This window comes from Micrasema longulum, unplaced genomic scaffold, assembly GCF_059751315.1.
Source record: "Micrasema longulum isolate JH-2025_06_02 unplaced genomic scaffold, ASM5975131v1 h1tg003416l, whole genome shotgun sequence".
NCBI classification, from domain to species: domain Eukaryota; kingdom Metazoa; phylum Arthropoda; class Insecta; order Trichoptera; family Brachycentridae; genus Micrasema; species Micrasema longulum.
The window spans coordinates 21609-34860 of NW_028280480.1; the positions used below are offsets into that span (position 1 = coordinate 21609).

The 13252-nt window shown below is 31.1% G+C and overlaps 1 pseudogene across 1 annotated transcript; it reads left to right on the plus strand.

Moving 5' to 3' along the window:
* Positions 1 to 4983: 4983 nt before the first annotated feature.
* Positions 4984 to 13033, plus strand: LOC148270775 (inositol-3-phosphate synthase pseudogene; annotated as a pseudogene). The gene is made up of 2 exons (XR_015825288.1): positions 4984 to 5310; positions 12861 to 13033. The product of XR_015825288.1 is annotated as an inositol-3-phosphate synthase pseudogene (transcript).
* The last annotated feature ends 219 nt before the right edge of the window (positions 13034 to 13252 follow it).

Sequence of the window (13252 nt, forward strand, 5' to 3'; positions counted from 1 at the left end):
TACATTATTGTTTAGTTTGTAATCAAAATTAAGAATTTTTCTTTTCCTTGTGAATGTAATACAGATACATTTATTTATTGTTGATCGGGTTCTTGAATATATTGTTTATTATTATTTCATTGCCTCTGTTTGTCTTAGCAACATGGTTTTGTGTTATTTTTATTCAGTTTCTTGTACATACGAGTATGTTTCTTAATACAACTGTTGTAATTGGCTTAGGTCGTACAACGTACATACAATAAATAAAACAAAATACAAATAACTATGTCAGAAACTTACACATAAATAACAAAGGCTTAAACATAAATAATATGTAAATATTTCATGTTAGGAAGGCAACTATTTATTTTAATAACCTTTTTTGTATTTGTAGCTACATACATTTATAAGCAATATAAAAATTGAGCATACGAAACAACAGTAATCACAAAAAATAAACAATCCGCAAATATAATATAACCAAATATTTTCTCTGCGTGTAAAATCGCTATATAAATTTAATCTGACCGATTTCATAATATGACTGTTCCTTTAAATATAAGCCCTGAGAAAGGTTTGTTTTGGATCGTATTCCCGTCGTCCTTATAAATGATATGTAATGCGAATTTTAAACATATTTCAGTAAAATTGAATTGAATTTGATTTGATAAACATATATTTTAATATAATAATACGTTTTAAATTCATTTTGCCGGTTGATAATCAGCTTGAGACCCATTGTTTATAAAAAAATATGTTAAATAACTTCGAAAGTACTTATAATTTTTTTTAAAAAAAACATTAAAAATACCAGAAATCTTCAAATAATTCCTTTAGTAAGTATTAAATATTTTTTATAACCACAGGAATTTATTCAGGTTTGAAAGGGTTAACAAAGTTGGTGCTTTAAATATAAATTTTAGTTTGCACATACATATACTTAGAAGGTTGGATTCGTAGTCACTTATCCTGCTTATTGATCGAGGTAGGTGTAGGTACTTAAAGAATGTGGTGTGGGAAAATTGTCCTCGACCATACAAGACAATGGTATAGTGTGACGTCACATTTCTGCTAACTGATGCTAATGGTGTCATACCTAATACCACGAACGAGTTAAAAATTACAGAATATAAGTTGGTAACCATAATTTTTACCCGGCTAGCCGATTGAGAAGTTTTTAGCAATAATAATTGACATGTGTTAATTTATACAGTACCGTTTTATAATCATAAGTTTATTTCGTTCACTAGAAACATAAATAAAATTATATTCAACTATGAAATTAACGGTAATTGTCTTGTCCGGAAAAACGAGCTGAGAGATTTAGGTGTGATTATGGATGAAAAACTCTTATTTGATTCCCATATTCAAGCGTCTATAAACAAGGCTTTCAGAAATCTGGGCTTTATTGTACGCACCACTCAACCATTCAAAATAACCGCATCCCTCAAAATCTTATATAATGCATACGTTTCGCACTGTTCGCAGCCATCTTGAGTTTGCATCTGTTGTTTGGAATCCTCGATATACAATTTATATATCACAACTATATTCTGGATCGTAAATCTCTTACTTATTTTGACTCGTATGAAGACTCTTCTTCCTTTCATAGTTTAAATTCCCTTACTAAACGTAGAAGCATTTCTGATCTGTCTTTCCTCTTCAAAATTTTAAACAATTTTTTCGCTGGTCCATATCTCTTGGAGCGTATTTCAATCAATTGTCCCGTAAAGTCAACACAAGTTCATTTTTTTTATAATTCATTGCCCAAAAAAAGTTATGTTCAAAACTCGTTTATTTGTCGTAGCTGCTCCAAATTTAATTTACTTTGTCCCCATTTAGATATTTTTAAAACAAAATTTTGTGACTTCAAAAAAAAACTTTTTGAAACATTTGTCAGTGTGTTATACTCGTAAGTTTATGTTCCTTTAAATATGTTTATTTTATTATGGTATCAACATTTTGAATTGGTCAACTATATTACGAAAATCCCTCTCCTCCACTCCTCCACTCTATTTCCCCCTCCCTTAACCTTCTTACGAGCTCTATTTTTTTTTTCTCGTGCCTTATATTATATATTATTTTTCTCTTTACTGTGTAAGATGTTCTCTCATTATATTTGTGAAAAACTTAACTGGATGTATGTACTATTTTTTATATTTTGTATTCTCATATAAAGTTGTTTTTCTTTAATAAATAAAAATAAAAATAAATAAGAAGAATGAAAACGCGTTGTGGTCTCGTGGTTTACGTCGCGGACTCCGAATCAGAAGTTCAAAAAATAAAATAAAAAGGCAAATATTAGTACCTACGTAAAATATACATGTATTACTTCTTCGAGTAGGGCTTCCGAAATTCGCGACTCAAGACTCGAAATTTCGAGTAGGTACCGAGACATTTTTAATATCGAGACTCGAGATGCTAGCGAAATCTTGAGACCAGGGCCCCGATTACAATGGTAAGTTAACAGAGTTATCTTCGACCGTCTATGTATAAAGAAATACCGATATTTGTGTACGAAAGTTAGTATATTTGCATGAACATTATCTTCGTATCTTTGTCGGTAACCTATAATTGAACATGTTTAGAAGATAAAAATGTTCATGCATATTCTGCTTTTCACACAGAAAACTTCATTTAACTTAGTAAATAAAATTGAAGATAAATGTTAACTTTCCATTGTAATCGGGGCCCAGCAGTGTGCTTATATAGACATAACATGACCAGACCTTATAATATTTATTATGTAATCCTAAAAGGTTTTTAAAAATAAAAATAAAATATATTACATTCAAATATTTTTTTAAGGTCAATAAAATATGTTAAAATTGAGTTAGATTTAACTCCGCTAATATAGATTAAAATTTTAAAACTTTTTTGTCGCATAGTGGCGAAACTCACAAAAACATGTATTGTACTTTACTTACATAGCTTTCACAATCATTTTGTGAATTATTCACAAAAGTGAAATTATCATTCATTTTATCATAAATACAATTTTTTGATCACTTTTCCCAGCTAACAAGTGTACATACCCCGTTCCAAGCTAGGCAATTACATTTTAATACATGATAATAGTTTACAAGTTAATAGAAAGCACAAAAAAATATAAACCTACTCGTATACACATTTTGATACATATACATACACACAAAAACAAACACACATATACACTTTACACATATACATACATACACATATATACACACACATATATATACTAATATATACACACATTACATACATAAACACACATGTACATTCACCCATGTGCATACACATACATACATTCATAAAATTATATTTTTATTATTTTTATTTTACACGACCTTTTATTGTAGGTACACAGTAATACAACATTATATATATTGTTTTATACAGAGGACAGAAGTTATCCATAATTATTATTGTCTCTTATTCGCACTTATATAACAAACTAAGTTCATGCACAATAATATAACTCTTTGCGCTTACTAGTTTTAAGCACTAATAGACATAATATATCATTCTTCAACATTCCGATGCTTCAAGATATTGCAGTGTGAAAATTATAATGTGAACTGTAAAATTGTTAGAAACAATTTAATACATACCTAATAATAAGGGTCTTAACTATTTTTTATTAACGTATGGTTTTTTTTATTATCATCTGCTTAGTGTTTTTTTTCTATAGTTCATAAATAAAATGATAAATTAATATGACATACAAAATAATACAACGATTAAAACAGCTAATAAATAATTCAATAGGTACGGTAAATACGGAGGCATAAAATCAAGAATAGTCCAGAAGGAGCGTAGAATCATATTTGAGTAGATCGGACTGTGTCCAAAAATCCCCCCATTTTGCCGCGCGCATGCTTGAAGTCGCCGCGTAATGTTGCCAAATCTCGAAAAATATTACCATTACACAAATGTAAGATGATTATATTTAAAAAATTTAATATCTCTAAAATTTTATTTTACACGTGGAAACTTTTGATTGACCCAACAGAGTAAATAAGTAAAGGGTCATTTAATAAGAGTAATTGAATTAATGAATTTTAAACTTTAAAAAAATATATTTTATGTAAAATAAAAAAAAATGATTTTACAGAAAACGGATATTTTTATATCATGTTAAATAATATTTGAAGTTTAAAAAATAATTTCGGTCAAATGTCTACCACGGCGTTGTCTAATCTGAGAGGTCCAATTTTCGTTAGTTCTCTCATTAGATGGGAAAAAAATAAGTCAAAATTTCACTGAATAAAACCAATGTTCATAAAAAGTAGCGTAAAAAATTGACGACACTGGCAACACTACCGAAATGTCCATTTTGTTTTCTTTGACAATCTGACAGGTAGAAAAATATTTTTTTTTGAGTAATGCATTTGCCACTTACACATGCATTTGCTACTTACACAGGAAATGTGATCCTACCCTGTTTCTTTTTGATCCCAGTAGCATTTCTACCCATCAAAACGACACAACACGGCATAGTTGAATTCAAATCGAGAGTTGCATACTGAGCGACGTTTTCTAAGAAACTGATGGGTCAAAACATAAAACTGCTTGTTTAAGAGTAGTTTAGTCACCTTCTGTTTGATGCGCGTATGGACTATTATTAATTCTACGTACGGAAGTATACATGTAATATTTCGTTTTACCAATTAAAATAAACGAAACATTTTGTTTTTTGTTTGTAAGCTTTAAAATAAATAATTTTTAAATGCCTAAATATAGAAATATCATTCTCCAATTGAAAATTTAAAAAAAATATTGGTGACAATTAAATTGCAATTTCCAACAAAAAATCTTTGATAATGCGGATAGGGGCATAGGATTAGTATGTTATAATTCTTGGATGGTTTAATTTTTAAGAAGAGGGTAAACGAAATCATGGTATTATTGCGTCGCGGTTTTTTGTGTATTGTCTTTGCTAATATTGAATTCGCAAATTTGCGCTTCTAGCCCCGCGGTTGGTGTCATAGAAAACGCTCGATGCTCGGGAGTTTGCGCCGCGCCTGAATTTAATTTCATAATTTGTCGGCGTTGACGTGCGTGCAAGTGCGCTTGTTTAGGATCTAATAATTATTTTGTTACATTAAAATTCCCCAAAAAAAGAGATATTTAATGCATACAGTTTTCAGTCAAACATCAAACATAGTATAATTGATAGTGACAGTGAATATTTTGCGTGTTTTTGCCGATTTGTAATAAAGCCGAATATCAGCCATGTCCAAGTTTATGAAAATTGTGAATCCTAAAGTGAAATATACAGAAGATAGTATGATTTCAGAGTACGTTTATACAAATTCAACTATAAAAAAAGTTGACGATACTTTGGAGGTAATTGTCATTTTTATTTATACGTTTTTTGAATCGGAAGTCATGTAAGGAAAGTATGCAATATTTTATTGTATGTTTTTCTGATACATTAACGCTATATTTGTTACGTATAGTTCAGTTTACTGCATGCCGTAATCGATAATCGGAATTCCACACACATTGATTCGGTATTTCGTTAGTCATTCGAAGGGATGCTTGTACTTACGAGGGTAGGTATAAGCGAGGGAAAATCGATTGACCGTGACCTTCTATGCGCTTGAGGGTTCAACACGATATCATAAATATTATAGACTGTTCCACTGCTCTCCCCGGGGTGATGCAAGTAAATACAAATAACTGGTTGCACTAATCATCTGTTTTCAAATATTACAGCACATTAGTTTGAATAATTGAGGTAACGCTTTAATTTGTAATTATGCATTAACCTTTCCCACACTGAAACTCCAAAAATTACGCCGGTTCCGAAATTACCCCAATGTACCTATTCATATTCATATAGAACAAAATATTACGCATTTCGTCTCTTCGCACGGTCCCATCTGGTCCGCAGCCCGCAGTGTCCGCACAGGGCAGCGTATCTCGCCGAATAAACCTTCTAAGAAATAGTCACGAAACAGTACGTGGTAGTCAGGGTTTATTATTATTATTATGGATAACTTATATAGCGCCATTTTCGTAATAAAATACCTCAAGGGCGCTTTACATGGTGATTCTATTGTTAAGTTAATTTAATTGAAGCTTTTAAATTTGTAATTTAATTAAAATAATTTATTTTGTTGTCACGTGCTACGGATTTATTCAAATGATTTAATGGTTTCTCAAATATGGGTGCATAAATTATTCGAAAATATATTTTTTGTTTTACTTTTATGTTTCAATGTTAGCACGAGATGTATTATTAATAGGTTTGTTTTTTAAATACCCAACATTATAATTTATATTTTCCCGATCCGCACCCATTTGTGCATAGTAGGTCATTGTTTTGGCACTAATTGCAGCGTGTATGTATATTTTTTGTGATGTGGAAAGTAAGGTGATCAGTTTTACGCTTTAGGTGCCAGTTCAATATTTTCTAACCCTCTATTTTACCGGAATAACTCCATATCTTACGGTATTAAATATTTTATTTTTTTAGGTAAAATATTACAGATATCACATTACACATCACACTTCGGTAGAAAAACAATATAATGTAATTGGTTCGAAAAAAAATAATGTAAAATACAATTTAAAATTAAAATAACCATATTATATTCTTATGTATTACATTACATTTGTTTATAATATATCGACGCCGACGGTGGAAGGGAAATAAATACCAAGCAACAAGTATCAACGTAACAGAAGAGCCAATGAAAGTTTTTTTTTTAAATAAAGAACACAGAACCTATAAATTATTATACTTACGGCCATTTTATTAGAATAAACACAAAAATGCTTTAACAAATGGTATTATACGAATTTTACAATAAAAAAAAAACATAGTATAGTATACTATTCTTAATTTTATGACATGCGGCCATTTTATTAAGAAAAATACCTTATAAAAAAAATACAGTAACAAATGGTATTACACGTATCTTACAATAAAAAATGAAACATACTTAAATGTGTATGCGGCCGTTTAAAAGATGACAGTTTTGATTGAAAATACTGTAGTAAATAGTATTATACGGTTTTATACGTATCTTAGAATAAAAAACACAATATAAAAAAATACTATACGGCCATTAATGGACACAAACGTTTTATATAAAAATATACATTGGCAATTATTTATTTATTTATTTATTGTGGATAACTTATATAGCGCCATTTTCGTAATAAAATACCTCAAGGGCGCTTTACATGGTGATTCATATGTATATTACAATAAAAACGTAATAAAAAATATTATACGGCCATTTTATTACTACAAATTTAAAAAAAACTACAACAAATGGTTTTAGGCGAATTTTCCAATAAAAAAACAGAATATAAATTATTATACGGCCATTCTATGAACAACAATAAAAAATAAGATGGCAATTATTGGTATTATACGTTATTTTTCGTATCTTACAATAAAAAAATGAATTATTATCCGGCCATTTTATTACTAAAAATAAAATAAAAACTAACAAATGGTTTTATGCGTATAATAATAATAATAGATACATTTTTAGAAACGTTTTAGAAGCACTACCATAAGATCAATGCAGGTTGCTGATAGTGCAAGTGGCAAGTGACGAATGACTGAAAGTTGAGACAGATGTCCGGTCAGAGTTAGCCAAACAGATAATAAATTCGGTGCAATATGTCTGTATTGCTCTGTCGCTACTTTGTCAATAGCTACAATACATATGTTAGAGTGAAAATCAGTGCAAATGTCGCAAAAAACTTACTTTTGTAACAAAACTATTTGGTAGCCGGAACACTCCTCGAAATGTACGTACTTGTGCATGGTCTATTTCACAACATATCGTGTATTAGCTTTAACATTTCTAGGAGTTTACCTGGTTCAAGATGAATTTTAGCTGCCTCATTTACCTATTTTATTTTATATTATTTTATTCAATTAAGTTATTGAAAAAATGAAATTACCAAAAAAAAAAAAAATTTCTAAGAATAACTGAAAATATGAAATAATTCGCTCCACTAATACTCAAGTTATTATTATTATTATGGATAACTTATACAGTGCCATTTCTGTAATATAATACCTCAAGGGCGTTTTACAAAGTTATTGTATAAAAATATATATTTAATTTTAACTTTTTTAATTTAAGAAAAACAATGTACTTTGTCACCACATGCTTATGATTTATTCAAATGATTTAGAGAACAAGTGGGTTTTAAGTTTCTTCCGAAACATCACTTCACTCTCACAGTTTTGGACCTCTGCTGAGAAAGCATTCCATGCCGTAGGGCCTGCGACAGCAAATGCGCGTTCGCCGAATTTAGTGCGCTGTTTGCGTAGAGGTATAATAACTTTTCCTTTCGACGTAGATGTAGCTGATCTAAGCGTTAGACGTCTGTCAGCTAGTTCATCTGGAATGCAGAGTTCCCTTAGATATTCTGGAGCAGAGTTGTGCAGTGACAGAGTTTGTATTCCACCCTCTGTGGAAAACGTATCCTGTGTAATTCCCAGTGTAAATTATTGAATTAAATGTGATTTCTGGGGGATTCGAGTCCTCCGCTTCGATCCGGCTAGGTTAATACGATTCTGAAAAATTCGTTTGTTCATTTTATTTTGATATGAAAACATTAACTGACTTTTAGATATTTAAATGCTACTAAACACTTCTTTAAAAGCAACTCGGTTTAAAATAATATAATATATTTAATAAGTTACCTATCTGAAATTCCAGATTAAAAAAAAGTTTAAAAAAAAATATTGTTAAAAAAAAGTGTTTAAAAAGGTATCCTGTACTAGATTATTTTTTATACTCCAACAAGATTCTAACTTTTTAATTTAAATTGAATTAATTTCTATTACAAAATATTTTATTTAAGTATTATTCATATTTTATGTTTCTGATCCTATATTTGTGGTGATATACTCATATGTCTGTGCCAACTAATTGCTAGTCCCATCTCAACACGGGACTTTTAGTCCCATGGAGTTGGGATTTATGTCTCAAATAATGTACAGTAAACTTATGTATGTAAATAAATACATAAAATTAATGAAATTCCACCAAGAATTTTCACTAACAAACTTCAATATTTTATTACAGAATAATTTAACCGAGTAGCTTAAATTTACAAACATATTTTTTTTTAATATATACATTTTTTTGATATCTAAATAAAATAATTGAAGGATTTTTGTTATCTAAAATTATCTTTAAAATATTATGATAGTGTCTCCAATTTTCAGGGTTTAAAAAAACTATGCATTGTACTTAATTCATGGTTCGTTGTCCATTATATTATTTTTTAAATATATGTAATTCAACAATGTTTTGAGTGTTTCCAAATGCTTGCAGACTGGCTGGATTGCCTCCCTAGGGAGTTGATCATATTTGAATTTGTTGCAACAGAGAAGGAAAACATTTTTGAGAATGAAATATGAAAGTCTAGGCATTTACGGGGCTTAAATTTCATTCTCAACAATGTTTTCCCCTTTCTGTTGCAACAAATTTAAATATATATAATTCAACTGATATCCATATTTACATATTTATTGTCAGATCGCAACAAACTATATATTGCGTAATTGAGTATAGATACAACACCATCATTCCCTTTTTATATCTTATGGTGCATAGGGCACAACATTGGCACACCGGCAACAGTATATCTTAATAGTGTTTGTTACATGATGGTAAGTTGATCAGTTTTACGCTTCAATATTGCTTTTGGTAACAAACCTGCCAGAGTCCGCTTGTATTTGAATTTTTGAATAAATAAATATTTCATAATGTCTGTACTTGCACCTGAAGTATTAGACAGTAACCACCTTACCTTCATGTAACATTTGATCAAAATATGGTGCATTTGGTTTACAAATGCAGTGCCCTATGCACCACTGGGTGCGGAAAAGGGGAATGATGGTGACGTAAGCAATATAATTTATATTGTGATTCATTTTACCTTCCAATTTTTACAAATAATGTGGTTGCAAGTATGTTAAGACTCTATAACAAAATATAAAAAAAAGTTAACATTGACATTTATCATGATAGAGCAAATGATTATAAAAAAATATTACTATGTGTCTTAAATCAAATGCTTAATCCGTATTTTTGTGAATGTAAATTAATTTTAGTCTATTTTATTACATCTTATATGTTTTTATTTTCTCTTTTCTTTTCTTAAAAAAAAAAATAGGTTCTTATGTTTTACTCAATTTTATTTCTTTAACTTAATCTTTATTCTTATCTTTCACTAAACCTAATCTTTATTATTACTTAAATAGATTTTACACACTTATTTTATATAATTTATGAAAGATGGTGGAGTTCTATAATTGAGAATATATATAAAGAACGTTAGTAATGCTTACTTAAAAAATGTATGTATTTTATGTATTCTTGTTGAACTTCCAAATAAATAAAAAAAAAATATATAATAATCAAATTTATCACGGCTACAATGATCAGTCTTTACCTGAGATGATATAGAATAAATTAAGATCTTTCACTAATGCTAGTCTTTAACAGCGTCAAAAGACATACCTCGGAGGCGTGATGCAGAAACGTCTGCGAGAATCTAAGGCACATCCATTCCGCGATAAGCCACAATTACTTATCACGAGACATATTCGATACCAGCTGTGAAAGTGATGAAACCGTGGATGTAAATTTGTGGATTTATGTATCACTCGTCTTTTCATCACCATTATTATAAGCTTACCAGCCCTAGGTGGACCTTGGCTGAATCTAAAAACCTCTCCTGTTCTTGTCCATCTACTGCTTTTGTCTTCCAGTTTTACATGTTTAGTGTAAATGTATCAACTCTGACATAGTCCATCCATCCCATTTTGGGTTGTCGTCATCTATTCTGATTACTTGATGGAACTGATCACATCTGGCTCTCCATAGATATTATACAAATTCATATTGTATAACTGACACCAGCCGTTATGATCTCTCGCATGGCAATATAATGCTTTGAGGATCCTTCTCTCAATCGTTGCAATGAGCCCTCCAGTATACGATAACGAGCACTGAAATTTTTCCAGACTGAAAGTATCAGTTTAAAAAAAAAAAAATGTTGTGATTTCTTGATAGCTTTTCAGTCCAAATTATTAAGCAACACCGTTTGAAGATGATATACAAAAAAAGTGCTTATTTATTGACCAATATTTGTAGATTTTTGTTTTTTTCTCACAAAAATTAAAAATGCTCATATAATTTTAAAAACCACATATTTATTTAAAATAAAATTACACAGGTACATAGCACTAACAATTATCAAAAACCAACAAAATCAGTACTTTGTTGTTTCTCCTTTTTTTATTACTGCTTCAATACGTTTTGGTATGGATTTCACCAAATTTTGTTAATGTAGTCTTGGGAAAAAATTTCAAACCACACTTTTTCGATGATGTTTTTAAGGTTTTCCTTTGACGAAGGCTTCAGTTTATTTATTTCGATTGCCATTTTTATGCCACAAGTTCTCGATGGGGTTCAGGTTAGGACTATTTCCGGGTCAATCCAGTGTTGGAATTCCATGAATTTTCATATATTCTTTGACCTAAAAATGATTTAAAAAGTGTTATATTTTTTTTTGAACATTATAAATCACAGTGTCAGAAAAAAATATTACTTACAGTTTTTGCTCCGTGACACGGTGCAGAGTCATCTTGGAAAATGCACTCAGAAATATAGGAGTAGTGTATATTACGGGAATAAATACTCATCCAAAAATTTTTGTAAACTTCTGCATTCACAGTTCCTTTTATAAATGCTAATTGCCCCACTCCATAAAAGGAGAAACATCCCCAGACCATTTGTCCAGCAGGATGCTTCACTATTGGTATAAGACACTCATCGCTTAAACGTTCTCCAGATCTTCGTCTCACGTACTGAATTCCATCCAAACCAAATAAATCAAATTTACTCTCATCGGAAAAAATAACTCGTCGCCAAACGATTTCAGTCTAAGTTTGATATTTTTTAGCCTATTCTAAGCGAGCAATGCTCAATTTTTTGGTCAGTAGTGGCTTTTTTGCAGGCCTCCTGGCAAAAAGCCGCTCTCCTGGAGTCTTCGGCGTTCGGTGTGAACACCCACTTCAGAACCACCATGCTTTATGAACTCTGTCCTTATATCACGGCACTTTTGAATAGATTCTGCAAACAGATTCGCTTCAGCAGTCGATCCTCAGAATGTGTTGTTTTTTTATGCCCAGTACCTTTGTTTCGCTCTAGACTTGCAGAATCTTTATTTTTTTTTATACAATCTAACAATGCAGTGTGACTGCATCAAATCTGAATTGCTATAGCTCTGGAACTGGATTTTTTTGTAAAACGCTTAATTGCTTAAATTTTGCCATAATTCACAAAAAGATTGATACTTGATGTCAACACGTTGAAAGTCACAATAAAACTGGTCTCATAATTTGAGTAAGACCCTATTCGGGTAGAAAATAATTTAAGGGTGGGGGTAATTAGTTCGTTTAGGTTTAGGTAATTAGGTGTAATAGTAGTTGATGATGATGCAATTAGTTCTTAGAACTAATTTATACCTGCACGAGCCCTCTCTAATAGGTGGAAAGATTTCAGTGCTCGCTACTGTACTTCGTCATCACTTAGGTTTCCGAGGCGTACGAGAGGACCTGCTCGGTCAGTGTTTTATATTGTAAGATTTTTGTGTTTTTTGACCATTCGTCTTTTATTTCTATAGTAAATTACAATTAATTTCCAACAAAGAATTTGACTTACAATCTAGATGTCTCACTTACACTTCACATTAAGCACTGAGAAAGGGAGATAGTGTTATTATATCGCGGAACTTACATTACGTAGGAGTACAAAATTTTGGTGACTTTCTTCGGAAAGGCATATTTAGTTATTTAAATATATTACGCTTTAAAAATAAATGTAAATAATGGGCGGTTACAGGTGGTGGAAAAGCGCGTGGAGTTGGAGATAGAGACTAAAGTTATTCCGGCGCGGACCGGGGTGATGCTGGTCGGATGGGGGGGAAACAACGGCTCCACCTTCACCGCCGCAGTGATCGCCAACCGGCGCCAACTCACCTGGGAACACAAGAATGGAACCAAATCAGCAAACTGGTAAATTCTTCATACCCATTTATCCGTTAGATCTCAAAACACCATGTGTTTATAGTCTCTGAACTGGCACCTGAAGAGTGAGACTGATCGTTTTGCCTTGATGTAACTTTCGATCAAGTTGTGCAGGGCCATGCGGTAGATTTCCTTAGCATGATGCGAGCGTCAATGCTGCCCCGGAGCCGGACCTACCTTAGGTTCAATTGGCACAGAGAACTGGAC